This window comes from Lithobates pipiens, unplaced genomic scaffold, assembly GCF_037356315.1.
Source record: "Lithobates pipiens isolate NorthernLeopardFrog02 unplaced genomic scaffold, aLitPip1_a1.2 Scaffold_18, whole genome shotgun sequence".
NCBI classification, from domain to species: Eukaryota; Metazoa; Chordata; class Amphibia; order Anura; family Ranidae; genus Lithobates; species Lithobates pipiens.
The window spans coordinates 371,248,095-371,262,797 of record NW_027507758.1 but is presented as its reverse complement, the minus strand read 5'-3'; positions in this window follow the sequence as shown (position 1 = coordinate 371,262,797).

Here is a 14,703-nt window from a genome sequence, read left to right as displayed (position 1 = left end):
AGATAGTCTTCGTTATAATGTTGGACTAAAAAATTTAGCCTTCAGTTGGTTCGAGTCATATCTTACAGATAGGATTGAACAAACTACATTGGGTCATTTTAAATCTAAACCGCATATGGTTACCTGCGGAGTTCCCCAAGGGTCAGTGCTTGGCCCGATTTTATTTATTCTATATCTTACTCCCTTGGGCCATATTATAAATCGTTATAATATTTCTTTCCATTGTTATGCTGATGATACACAGCTTTATGTAAAAGCTGCAGCTGAAACTCCTTCAGTGCAGTCACCCCTATCAGTCCTTACCGCCTGTCTGGAGGAGATAAAGGAGTGGATGGAACAACATTTCTTGCAACTAAATAGCTCCAAAACTGAGTTTATTATGATTGGAACGTCTCACCAGATTAAATCATCGCTGATAACAAGTATTGCCTTTTCAGGCTCTAAAATTCCAGTTTCGTCTGTTGTCACTAATCTTGGTGTAAAAATGGATTCCCAACTCACTTTTGAAGCTCATATAAATCAAGTATGCAAGACTTCTTTCTACCACCTTCGTAATATCTCTAAACTTCGTCCTATCCTTTCTTTTTCCGATGCTGAAAGATTGATTCATGCCTGTGTCTCCTCCAGGCTGGATTATTGCAACGCACTTCTCATTGGGATTCCGAGAAAGAGCATGCAGAGGTTGCAATACGTTCAAAACTCTGCAGCGAGGATCCTAATGAGAGTGCGGAAGCATGAGCATATCACTCCAATTTTAAAATCTCTTCATTGGCTGCCGGTCTCTACAAGGATTGAGTATAAGGTCTCTCTTCTTGTGCATCAATGCATACATGGACAAGCTCCACCTTATCTTAAGGAACTTCTTAGATTGCAAAATCTACCGCGTTCTCTTCGCTCAACTAATTTGAATTGTTTAGAGGTTCCAAAAACGAGGTTGAAAACCATGGGAGATAGGGCCTTTTGTGCTGCTGCCCCACGTCTGTGGAATGCTTTGCCTGATAGTCTGAGGGTTTCTCAGTCTACTGAAAATTTTAAAAAGGGGTTGAAGACTTTTCTTTTTAGCAAATGTTTTGTAAATTAAGCGGTTTGTTTGTTTTTATTGTAATTATGTAGCACTTTGAGGTCTTTTGATGGAAAGTGCATTATAAATAAAATTTATTATTATTATTATTATTATTATTACTGTAGTGTTCAGTGAGAAGATATGATTGTAGGTGATGTGAAGATCTGTAGTACTGAGCACTATACACATATGCATATTACTGTTCCTTATGACACTGACAGTTTTGTATGCAGGTAGCTACAGAACACAGCTGCCTGTGTGTTTTGTATTTGAGTAAACTACACACACATAAAATAAGAATCTTCTGTATGTTGTAAATGGTGGACTAAGTTAAATACTAAATACAAGGTGGCATTAGATTTGTGTCTGCAGATTCGTGTCTGCAAAATTCTTTAACTGCCATCAACACAAGTTATTATTTAGAGTAAAATTTCTTTAGCTGCAGAATTTTAAAGTCTAACTCCGAGCTCCTCTACCCCTGACATCAACCGACACCGGGCCCATTTTGATACTGATGATTACACCTGTACAAGTTTCATGCAAATGTATCAGGGGGCTGGCTATCTTACCTGCAGTATCAGACAACTCTCTAACATTGTTGCAGTCACACTGTTTCCCTCTAGTGCCAGCTAAAACTCTGTGTCATCACATCCTTTCAGCAGAGTGATTACCACCAGGGAGAAAAGCATAAAGGGAATTGTAGTTCCAAAACTCAAGTTTCAAATTCAGATTGAACTGTGTGGAACTACAAGAGCCAGTATGTTCAGGAGAAGAGGAACTAAAGACTCCATCTTGCTTTGCTGAGGGATTTTCAGAAAACAGGCAAGAGAAGAGATTAGACCCAGGGGAGAGGGTCTGCCTCCCAGGTCAATCCACCGCGTGATTTCAGGCATCCACAGCCAGTCAGGACATCCAGCCTGAGAGAGGGGGATCCCAGGTGCATATACAGATGCACCTGTACCGACAGTGTAAATCATCCCAGTGTGAGGTGACCAGTTGGGTCCCTAGAAGAGCCTGCCTGTTCCAGGATGTTCATTTGGGCCTTGGCGGTAGGATTGGGTGAGAGGGCTTTTGCTCATTTGCAGAAAACAAGGATGCTGCACACAGACAGAGTTAAATGGACACTGTATACAGACATCATTGCTGTTAGTCATCTTGCCGACACTTGTAGTGCCACAGGGCTAAAGGATAAGGCCATCCATTCACAGAGACAGCATAGACAGACACCATTGTTCTTTCACCTTGCTGAGGAAGATCCTGTATTCTTTACTTGAAAATCTGGGCCAGTTGTGTTGTTTGGCTCTGCTTTTCAGGAGTTTAAGTTCCCCAATGAGAGTGGCTAGCTGGAGATAGAAAACCTCATCTGTCTCCAAAAGGACTTTGTCACGGTCGGGAGTGAGGCCGAAATGCTGAGAGGGCTCCCCTTGCGGCGGAGCGCAGCACAGCCCTGAAGTTGACACAGGGATGCAGTGGCCACAGTAGCACAGGTTGCCAGGTAGCAGCAGCAGAGGCCAAGTACCGGGTAAGCAAGCCTAGATGGGCAACTGTGCAAGGAAATCCGAGAGTAGGCACGGAAGTCCAGAGAATGGTCAAACAGGCCGGGATCAGGTGCAGGAAGCAGATCAGGAACGTCGGGTACAAGCCAGGAGTCAGAGCCAGGAGAACAACAGGAGCAGGTCAAGCAAGCCGGGTCGGTACACTGGAGGTCGGATAACAGGAAGCACGGGTACAGGTTCACAGGAGAGCTGACGATAATCCAGCAATGCGGGAGTGTCAGGCGATCGTTTAAATGGGCGAGATGACCGGGTCACGTCGTGAGCGCGTCGGAGCGATCGTACGTCTACGTCGAGTACGTTGTGTATTCGTGGCATCACCGCGTATGCCCGCCCGGTTAGACGTCGCGTCGGTCGTTTGTCTGGAAACTACTTTGCGCTTACGTAGGCGCCGACGCCCGTTAACACGAACATACCCCGTGAGATTGCGGCTATTTCCCTGACAGTGCCTCCCCCCAAGGGGCAGCCTCCGGATGCCCAACCGAGCCCATTTTTCAGGATACCGGCTGCGGAACCTACGTAAAAGTTTAGGAGCGTGTACGTGATCGGCAGGTTCCCATGAGTTCTCCTCAGCAGAATACCCCTTCCATTTAATTAAAAACTGGATGGTCCTACCTCTCCGACGACAGTCGAGGATGGACTCAACTTCGTATTCGGTTTCTTCACCAACCTGAACTGGAGGCGGGGGCATTTCTTCTCTTCCTGAAAATGGACTAAAGGTAACAGGTTTAAGGAGGGAGACATAAAATATAGGATGGATTTTAAACGATTCAGGCAAAACAAGTTCAAAGGCTGCGGGATTAATCTCCCGTTTGATCTCAAAAGGACCCAGAAATTTAGGTCCCAGTTTCCGGGAAGGACAAGGCAGTTTAAGATTTGCTGCTGAAAGCCACACCTTATCCCCTGTCTTGAAGGTAGGGTTGACTCTCTTCCTCTTATCATACTGCTTTTTGTATTCCTCCTGGGCCCTTCTCATGGTATCTTGAAGTACTTGATAGTTTGAGTGAATGAGATTTACTCGGTCTTGGACTGCCGGGACAGACGATTCAGGAATGGTGTTAGGCAGGAATGAAGGGTGGAATCCGTAGTTTGCCCAGAAGGGTGACTGGTTGGTGGAGGCGTGCACTGAGTTATTATAAGCGAATTCCGCACAAGGTAACAAGGAAACCCAATCATCCTGGGAGAAGGAGCAGAAGCATCGCAGGTATTGCTCCAATGTTTGATTGGTCCTTTCGGTTTGTCCGTTACTCTGTGGGTGATAGGCAGACGACAAACATATCTTAATTGAGAGCAATTTACACAGTTCTTTCCAAAATTTGGAGGTGAATTGTACCCCTCTGTCCGATATAATGCTATCAGGTACCCCGTGTAACCGGACAATTTCTTTAATAAAAGTTTTTGCCGTATCTAGGGCAGAGGGGGTCCCTTTTAGCGGCAAGAAATGCGCCATCTTGGACAGGCGGTCCACGACCACCAAGATGGCCGTAAACCCTTCAGAGGGAGGTAGTTCCACAATAAAATCCATGGAAATTTCTTTCCATGGTTTCTCCGGACTGGCAGTGGCCTTAACAGACCCCAGGGTCTGGTGTTAGGTCCCTTGTTGCGCTGGCAGATGGTGCAGGAATCCACGTATACCTTACAGTCCGCCCTTAAGGTAGGCCACCATAGGGACCGCCGTACAAGGTCCGTCGTCTTCCGCACTCCAAAGTGGCCTGCAAGTTGGTGGTCATGGAAGGTCTTCAATACCAGTAACCTGGCCTGCTGGGGAACAAAAATCTTGTCCTGGTGCCATAGAAGCCCTCCTTGGCTCCTCAGGGAAGAAACTTCGGTCTCCGTACACTGCCTAGTAGCCAGTTCGATAGAAGACCTTAGGTCTGGTTGTATCAACAGGAAATTTTGGGGAGACAAAATTGTACTGGGTGGGGCTCCTTCTGGGGTATCAGGAAACATCCTAGATAAAGCATCCGCTTTGCTGTTCTTAGATCCCGGGCGGTAGGTAATGTGGAAATTGAATCTTGAAAAGAACAAAGCCCACCGGGCCTGTCGGGGTCTCAGACGTCTGGCCGTACAGAGATACTCCAAGTTTTTATGGTCCGTAAAATCTAGAATGGGGTGAGCGGCACCTTCCAGGAGGTACCTCCATTCTTCAAGAGCGGTTTTGATCGCTAGAAGTTCCCGGTCCCCTACATCATAGTTCTTCTCTGGGGGGCTCATCTTCCGAGAGAAAAAGGCTACAGGATGCAGTAAAGCTTTGGGACCTTGGCGTTGGGATAAGATCGCCCCGGTGGCCACCTCCGAGGCATCAACTTCTAGCACGAAGGGCAAGGCGGGGTCTGGATGCTGCAGGATGGGCGCAGAGGTAAAAAGGATCTTGAGCTGATCAAAGGCGGACTGAGCTGCTGGGGACCAGTGGAACTTGGTGTGCTGGCGAGTGGTCAAGGTGATGGGTGCTACGATGGTGGAGAATCCCCGTATGAACCTTCTTTAGAAGTTTGCGAACCCGATAAACCTCTGTACACCCCTTTTGTCAGAAGGAGCGGGCCAATCCAGGATAGATTTCACTTTCTGCGGGTCCATGGCAATTCCACCTGTGGTAATAATGAGTCCCAAGAAATGGATAGATTCCTTCTCAAAATCACACTTCTCGGCTTTGGCATATAACCCGTGAGTTCTAAGAATACATAGTACTTTCCTAACATGTACCCTGTGAAGCTCTAGTGAGGTTGAAAAAATCAGAATGTCGTCAAGGTAGGCGACAACAAAGTGGTCAAGGTGCTCCCGAAAGATATCATTAATGAAATGCTGAAAGGTTGCCGGGGCATTACATAGTCCAAAGGGCATGACTAAATACTCAAAGTGACCAAATCTTGTTCTGAAGGCGGTCTTCCACTCGTCCCCTTCCCGGATACGGACAAGATTATAAGCCCCACGTAGATCAAGTTTCGTAAAGATACGTGAGGTATGGAACCTCTGGAGGAGTTCAGGGATAAGCGGAAGAGGATAACGGTTTTTGAGGGTAATATTATTTAATTCCCGATAGTCCACACATGGTCTTAGGGTCTTATCTTTTTTCTCCACAAAGAAGATACCTGCTCCGGCAGGGAATGAAGAGGGACGGATGAATCCTTTGGCCAGGTTTTCGTCGATGTATTGTCTCAGAGCCTCCAGTTCAGTCTCCGAAAGGGGAAATATCCGACCAAAAGGAATGGAGGCCCCGGGTAACAATTCAATGGGGCAGTCAAAGGGGCGGTGTGGAGGTAGGATATCGGCTTTCCTCTTGTCAAACACGTCTCTGAATTCCTGGTAGACTGTAGGTATGTGAGAAGCCTGACTGGGTGCAGGTTGTACAGTCAGGCAACTGGGCAGGTTGCGAGGGACGGAATCTAGGCAGTGCTGCTGGCAGTAGGCAGATGTAAAGGAAACCACCCTTGTGGGCCAATCGATCTGGGGGTTGTGAGCCTGTAGCCAAGGGATCCCTAGGATAACAGGGAACATCGGGGAGCTCAGAACATCGAATTTAAGGAATTCCCGGTGACCCGAATCGGTGATCGTCAGGATGGGACTAGTTTCCTTGGTGACATGACCTGAACTAGGTAAGGAGCCATCGGCCAAACGGACGGTCAGTCTCTGTTCCTTGAGGTTCAGTGGGAGAGCCAGACTCCTAGCCAAGGTTAAGTCCAGGAAGCAACTACAGGCTCCAGAGTCAATAATTTCTTGTAGAGGGATCCTGCTGCCTGCCACCATCAATGTGACTGGAAGAGTGATGTGGGCAGAAGCTGACTTTGCTACCTGAAGATGAGATGGGGTGCTTGGGACTGGTTTACTCGGCGGAGGAGTCTCTCTTCGGAGGTTAAAGCGGGACGGGGAATGCCCCTCAGAACGGGGGCTACTGCTGGATGAGCTGAAGGTGGGACCTGGATGGAGCAAGTAGTCCGAGAGCGTTCAGACTGACGTTCCCGTAGACGCCTGTCGAGCTGGATGGCGAGTAAGATGAGGTCCTCAAGAGTAGTGGGAATCTTCAATCTGGCCAACTCGTCCTTAAGAGCTTCGGACAACCCCATACGATACTGAAATTTTAGTGCTGCTTCGTTCCAGCCAGAGTCAGAGCTCCAGGTACGGAATTCTACTGAATAGTCCTCTGCAGGTCGCCCACCCTGGCGAAGGGCGTACAAAGTTGCTTCGGCTGTAGCTGTCCGGAAAGGGTCATCATACAAGCGGGCCATGGCTTCAAAGAACAGGTCCAAAGTATCCACGTAAGGGCTGCATTGCTCCAGCAGGCCATGGGCCCAAGTCTGGGGATCGTCCCTCAGTAATGAAATGGTGAACCCCACCTTGGTTGCTTCTGAAGAAAAGGTCTGAGGTTGCAGGGAGAAGTAGAGGAAACATGAGTCTTTGAAGGATCTGAATTTTCTTCGGTCCCCGAAGAAGCGTTCCGGGGCTGGGACTCGTGGTTCTGGGGCAGCTGAGATTGTAGAAGCAGGAACTTGACCAGAGAAGGTGGGTGGTTCAAGCGGGTATTGCAGGCGTTCCTTCAGCCGGTGATATTTCTCTCGGAGCTCCTGAATAGATGGAGTAAGGGCCGTAAGTTCTTGTAAGACGGCCTCCAATGGGGAGTCACCTCTGTCGACCTCTGACATGGCTGGATTATACTGTCACGGTCGGGAGTGAGGCCGAAATGCTGAGAGGGCTCCCCTTGCGGCCGAGCGCAGCACAGCCCTGAAGTTGACACAGGGATGCAGTGCCCACAGTAGCACAGGCTGCCAGGTAGCAGCAGCAGAGGCCAAGTACCGGGTAAGCAAGCCTAGATGGGCAACTGTGCAAGGAAATCCGAGAGTAGGCACGGAAGTCCAGAGAATGGTCAAACAGGCCGGGATCAGGTGCAGGAAGCAGATCAGGAACGTCGGGTACAAGCCAGGAGTCAGAGCCAGGAGAACAACAGGAGCAGGTCAAGCAAGCCGGGTCGGTACACTGGAGGTCGGATAACAGGAAGCACGGGTACAGGTTCACAGGAGAGCTGACGATAATCCAGCAATGCGGGAGTGTCAGGCGATCGTTTAAATGGGCGAGATGACCGGGTCACGTCGTGAGCGCGTCGGAGCGATCGTACGTCTACGTCGAGTACGTTGTGTATTCGTGGCATCACCGCGTATGCCCGCCCGGTTAGACGTCGCGTCGGTCGTTCGTCTGGAAACTACTTTGCGCTTACGTAGGCGCCGACGCGCGTTAACACGAACGTACACCGTGAGATTGCGGCTATTTCCCTGACAGACTTAAGCTAAGGACTTAAGCTACTAGTGCCATATTGGCCCTCACACACATACTCAGGGTAGGGATGAGTTCGGTGTTCGACTCGAACGCAGGATGCCTGTGGCCAATTATAGCTCAGGGGGTTTAGTACACGCCCCACACTATATAAGGCCGCCAGCGCGGTGGCCTTGTGTAGTGTGTTCCGGCATGCAGGGAAAGAGCAAGATAGGCAGGGACAGTCTGTTCTTTTCTCAGGCATCTGCAGGATTAAAGTGGGTGTTGTGTGCCTCCAGCACTGTATACACCTGTAGCTACCCTTTTTTGCTGGTGTTCTCTAGTACAGGCATCTGCAGGAGTTAGTGGGTGTTGTGTGCCTCCAGCACAGTATACACCTGTATCTACCCTTTTTTGCTGGTGTTCTCTAATACAGGCATCTGTAGGAGTTAGTGGGTGTTGTGTGCCTCCAGCACAGTATACACCTGCATCTACCCTTTATTGCTGGTGTTCTCTAAAACAGGCATCTGCAGGAGTTAAAGTGGGTGTTGTGTGCCTCCAGCACAGTATACACCTGAAGATACCCCTTATTACTGGTGTTGTCTGTTGCATATCTTGCATATTAGCCTTTAAAATTAGCACTTTTGATTTCAAACGTTCGAGTCCCATAGACTTTAATAGGGTTCTAAAGTTCATATGAATTTTTGGTCCGTTCGAAGGTTCTGGTGCAAACCGAACCGGGGGGTGTTCGGCTCATCCCTACTCTGTATATGTAGTGGTTGTGCGGGAGCGTTTATCTGGGAAGTTAGCCATTAAATACAGGGCCGTCTTTAATATTGATTGGACCCTGGGCAAAACTTTTCTTAAGGCCCCCCCCCCATGCAATTCTGATTTCTACCTGCTCTGAGACATACAATAAATAGCAGCTGGACTCAAAATCAGTTTACTGAATAAAATCAGGCAGCTATTGCAATTGGTTGCCAGAGGTTACAGTGTATCATTACCGCTCACTGACTGGTTGCTAGTGGTTAACAGCACACATTACGGCTCACTGATTAGTTGCTAGAGGTTACAGCACATGATCTCTGCATGATTTCTGCTTGTTGATTGGTTGTTAGAGATTACTCTGAATATGACCTCAGGGGGGCATGATATACATATCAATGCCGTTGACCTCCTCTATTTACACATGAATGCCGGTAATTTACATGTAAACACAGGGTCTGCAGGTGAGTCACTTATACACAACAATAGGGCAGAGCTGGGCAGCATTTGTATCAGCACTTCACACTGAGATATTGGGCCACAACACAGGACTAAAACCTCAAGGGACGAGGGAATTTAAACCAGGATAGTTTGGCAAATTTGAGTAGAGGTAACCAAGCCAATATAAAGTGTCATATTGGGATTTATTTGCCATGTAAGTGTGCCTCTGCTCTTGGGGACATTCTCAGGTTTGGAATCCCCTGAAAGCAGCCTGAATATAGTTCCTTTTGTGTCCCCTGCTCCATTTGTCAACCACTTGTCAAATGAAGCTTCAATAAAAGGATTTTTGGAAGTGAAGTCATTATTTCCTTATGTTATGCCGCGAACACACGATCAAACAAACGGGTGGAAAAGTCCGGCAAACTCAAGTCCGCCGGACAATCCCCCCGTGTGTAGCCTCCGGCATACTTTTTTGACCCGAAAGTACGGCGGACTTAGAAAGTAGTTTTACACTCCAATCTTCCCGCCGGACTTGCATTTCGGCGGACAATCTGGCCGTGTGTATGCCAGTCCGCCGTACTTTTGAAATGAACGGACTTTTCCCGCCCGGAGAAAAGTCCGCTCATTTCGAGCAGGTCTCCAGGTAGGCGGGGCCCGCGAAGGATACGTCGCTGGCCCGCCGCCTGGTATGGACGTAAAGGGGAACCCCAACGCCGAAAAAAATTGGCGTGGGGGTCCCCCCAGGTCCACATCAGACCCTTGTCCGAGCACGCTACCCGGCCGGCCAGGAAAGGGGGGGCGAGCGAGCGCCCCCCCCTCCTGAGCCGTACCAGGCCACGTGCCCTCAACATGAGGGGTGCCTTGGGGAAGGGGGGGCCGTGCGGCCCCCCCACCCCAAAGCACCTTGTCCCCATGTTGATGAGGGCAAGGGCCTCTTCCCCACAACCCTGGCCGTTGGTTGTTGGGGTCTGCGGGCGGGGGGCTTATTGGAATAAGGGGGCCCCCGGATACCGGCCCCCCACCATATGTGAATGAGTATGGGGTACAATGTACCCCTACCCATTCACCTGTAAAATAAAGTACAAAAAAAAACACAACACACAAGGGTTAAAATAGTTTATTGCACAGCTCCGGGGGTCTTCCGTCTTCGGGGGTCTTCTCGCCGGACTCCTCCGCTATCTTCTTGTGGCTCTTTTACTAGCGGAGGAGCCCGGCTTTCTTCCTCGCCGCCGCCCTTCTTCCGACTTCGGGGGTCTTGTCCCCCTCTTCGGTTCTTCTGCCGGGCCACCGCGCCTTCTTCTAGCTCTTTTACAGGCGGTGGCCCGGTCTTCTGCCGCCGCCGCCGCCGCCTTCTGTTCTTCTGTCCCTCTCTTCTTCTTCTTCTTCTTCTTCAGATGTTGCCCCGCCGAGTCCTCCGCTCACAATGACGGGGACCGGGCACGCGGCGACTTATATAGGGACAAGGGACGAGGTCTTCGGTTGATGTCACATGGGTTGATGTCACATGGTGACCCCGCCCCCTTACGATGTCACAGTCCCAGAGGATGCTGGGACTGTCGCCATGTGACATCAACCCATTTGACATCAACCCATGTGACATCACCCGGAGACCCCGGCCCTTGTCCCTATATAAGTCGCCGCGTGCCCGGTCCCCGTCATTGTGAGCGGAGGACTCTGCGAGGCAACATCTGAAGAAGAAGAAGAAGAAGAAGAGAAGGACAGAAGAACAGAAGGCGGCGGCGGCGGCAGAAGACCGGGCCACCACCTGTAAAAGAGCTAGAAGAAGGCGCGGTGGCCCGGCAGAAGAACTGAAGAGGGGGACAAGACCCCCGAAGTCGGAAGAAGGGCGGCGGCGAGGAAGAAAGCTGGGCTCCTCCGCTAGTAAAAGAGCTACAAGAAGATAGCAGAGGAGTCCGGCGAGAAGACCCCCGAAGACGGAAGACCCCCCGGAGCTGTGCAATAAACTATTTTAACCCTTGTGTGTTGTGTTTTTTTTTTGTACTTTATTTTACAGGTGAATGGGTAGGGGTACATTGTACCCCATACTCATTCACATAGGGTGGGGGGCCGGTATCCGGGGGCCCCCTTATTAAAGGGGGCTCCCAGATTCAGATAAGCCCCCCGCCCGCAGACCCCGAAACCAACGGCCAGGGTTGTTGGGAAGAGGCCCTTGTCCTCATCAACATGGTGACAAGGTGCTTTGGGGTGGGGGGGCCGCGCGGCCCCCCCTTCCCCAAGGCACCCCCCATGTTGAGGGCACGCGGCCTGGTATGGCTCAGGAGGAAGGGGGCGCTCACTCGCCCCCCCCTTTCCTGGCTGACCGGGTAGCGTGCTCGGACAAGGGTATGATGTGGACCTGGGGGGACCCCACGGCGATTTTTTCCGGCGTTGGGGTTCCCCTTTAAGTCCATACCAGGCAGCGGGGCCAGCGACGTATCCTTCGCGGGCCCCGCCTACCTGGAGACGCGCTCGAAATGAGCGGACTTTCCTCCTCGTGTGTGGGCGAGTCCGTTCATTTCAAAAGTAGGGCGGATAGTACGGCGGACTTAGTACACCGTATTAGTCCGCTGAAAAAGTGCCGTGTGTGGGCAAGTAGCCCGTTCGGAAAGTCCGACGGACAGTCAGGCGGGAAGTCCGCCAGACTAAGTACGTCAGACAGACGGCTACGTGTGTACGCGGCTTTACACAGCATGTGAGCTGGGCTAGCACCTGACGTGTGTGTGTGGGGATTAACCAGAGACTCACTCACCTCGAGCGGCTTTTCTTGTAGCCTGAATATGGCATTGAGCTATATTGCTCTTAATCTCAGTTATTGCTCTCCAGTTGATTACTTGAATATATACTGTTTTTGTCTGTTATTTTACCATGGAAATATTGCAGTAAAGACAATTTCTTGCACTTAACCCCCGTACACACAGTCAGACATTCCGACAACAAAATCCGTCTGATTTTTTCCGATGGATTTTGTCCGAAACTGGTGTTGCATACACACGGTCGGACAAAGTCATCGTAAAATCCGATCGTTTGTAACGTGATGACGTTATTTCGTTATGACGGGACTACGTTCAGGCTAGTAGCCAATAGCTTTGGTCTAGGAATTTGATCTGAGCATGCGTGGTACTTTGTCCGATTGGAATTCTCTACAAACGATCAGACTTTGACCGATCGGATCATGTTGTTGGAAAATTTTATATCCAGCTCTCAAACTTTGTTGGTCAGACATTCCGACGAAAAAAGTCAGATGAAGCGCACACACGGTCGGATTATCCGACAACATGGTCCGATCGGACCTTTTCCGTTGGAATGTCCGACCGTGTGTACAAGGGCTTACACTATTGCCAGGTGTACCAGAGGGGGCTGAGACTGTTACTGGGGTTGAGAGGCAGAGTAAAGGACTGAACAAACTTAAGCGGGATAGCATTACACAAAGTTAGTGTGGCTTAGGGGTGGTTATGGTGATTAAAAAGAAAATAAAGAGTACTATGGCACTACCTATATAATGTAAACAAACAACAGACCCACATCACTAATGTGGTGTGACATACCATTAAAGCGGAGGTCCACCCTAAAGTGGACCTTCCGCTCATCGGAACCCTCCCCCCCTCCGGTGCCACAATCGGCACCTTTCAGGGGGGAGGGGGGTGCAGTTACCTGGATAATCCAGGTAACTGCACCCACTTCCGGGATAGCTCTCTGCGGAAAGGGACGTAACTTACGCCCCTTTCCGCAAGTGCCCGCCCCTTCCCGCAAGTGCCCCGCTGCCTGCTGGGAAACACACAGATCCCAGAGGCAGCGGGGACCATCCTCATTGCGCAGTGCGGCTCGCGCATGCGCAGTAGGGAACCGGGAAATTAAGCCGAAAGGCTCCATTTCCTGATTCCCATACCCAAGATGGCGGCGGCAGCACTCGAGTGTCGATCTAGAGATCGGCTTCGGGTGCCGACATCGCGGGCACGCTGGACAGGTAAATGTCACTATTTTAAAAGTCAGCAGCTGCAGTATTTGTAGCTGCTGGCTTTTAAAAAAAAAAAAAACACGGAGTCCCGGTGGACTCCCGCTTTAAGTGATGAGATAAAAATTTCATCTAATGAATGTGATAAAAAATAGTAACCACTACTAAACAGTGATCAGTGACAAGCCTAAATCGCTTAAGTCGCTATGCAATAAAAAAGGCGACAATCCTAAATTGCCTATGTAGTGAAATGTGCTACTGCGACAAGCCTAAATCCCTAGAATCGCTATGCAGTAAAAAGGCGACAAGCCTAAATCGCCTGTGTAGTGAAAGTGCTACTGTGGTAATATATACCACTACTAATATAATAGAAAAAGCATGTAACAAAAGTATAATACACTAAATCATATGTGATAATGACAGTGATAAATACAAGTAACTATATCCAGAAAGAGTGATACTCAAAGACATATACAAGTATTCAGAGAAACACAAAAAAACACAAAAACAAAAAGGGATCTAGTACCAATGTATGGGAAAAATAAAAGTGAGATATAAATAGATAAACCAAGTCCAAAGTGTAACATCCAAACTCCATCAGAGACCAGCAAAATAAGAGTCTTTTATAATTCTTAGATGCTTGGTGACTTCCTATTGTGACTAAGAACACAGGAAAAATCCAGGTGACTTTTGGTGCTCCCCCTCTTGGGTCCCCACTCACTAGCTCCAATCACCCCTACAGGGGTATCTCGCATGTAGGACAGCCTTAGTGCCCAGATGATGTTTCCAGCATTGACATCCAATATCCAGCCTCTATGGATCGCCCAAGGATATCGCTTGTCTGGATCAGATTGGGTGCAGGTGGAATCTCCAGGGGTAAAACACCCAGCTATACTTCTTTCTCTCACCACTTTCCAGTGGAGATAAGAGTATTCATAAAAATAAAAAAATGAGATAAGGACTACCATAGTGTAGTATCAAAAATTTTAAAAATGTTTTCATTTAAAATAACCAGCAGGAAAAAAAATATACAGATTCTAAAAAAGTTTAAAAAATATAAATAAAAAAACAAGCATTCCATATGCTGAAATATCCGCAAAGAAGATCTACATCTACGGGAGAGTGATAGCTCCAGAGCCGTGATTCCCGTTAGTGGCGTGCGTGCCAGCTGCGTTCCACAGGCTTCTTAAGTCGCTATCACACCCGGAAGAGACGTTAGGGGTGGTTATGGTGATGCATATGTGGTAGTTTTACTAACATTTGATGCTAGGAATTTTAAAGTTCACTTCGTTTGTCAATTTTACAGGTTGTTTTTGTATTAATAAACTATTTTATTTTTAGATGACTGTGTATGTTGTGGTGCCTAAAAAGTCCACCTAGAGTTCACTTTCCCAAGTAAAGTCTAATTTAAGTCGAAAAAAGTAAAAAAAAAAAATCTGCGCAAAGGGACATTTCTTATAGTCAATGCAATGTGTCCCTTGTGCTGATGGCTTCAGTTTAGTTGAAATCTTTCAATAAAGTAAGAGAGTGCCAAACCACAAATGTGTATTTCAAAATAAAGGCAACTGTCCCTTTAAGTGCAAGCAACACTAAATGAATTAAAAAATTAAATAAAGGTAGCCCTTTAAATTGAACAATTAACAATACACCTTTAAGTGGCTCAAATAAACAGTACTAACAATCAATGT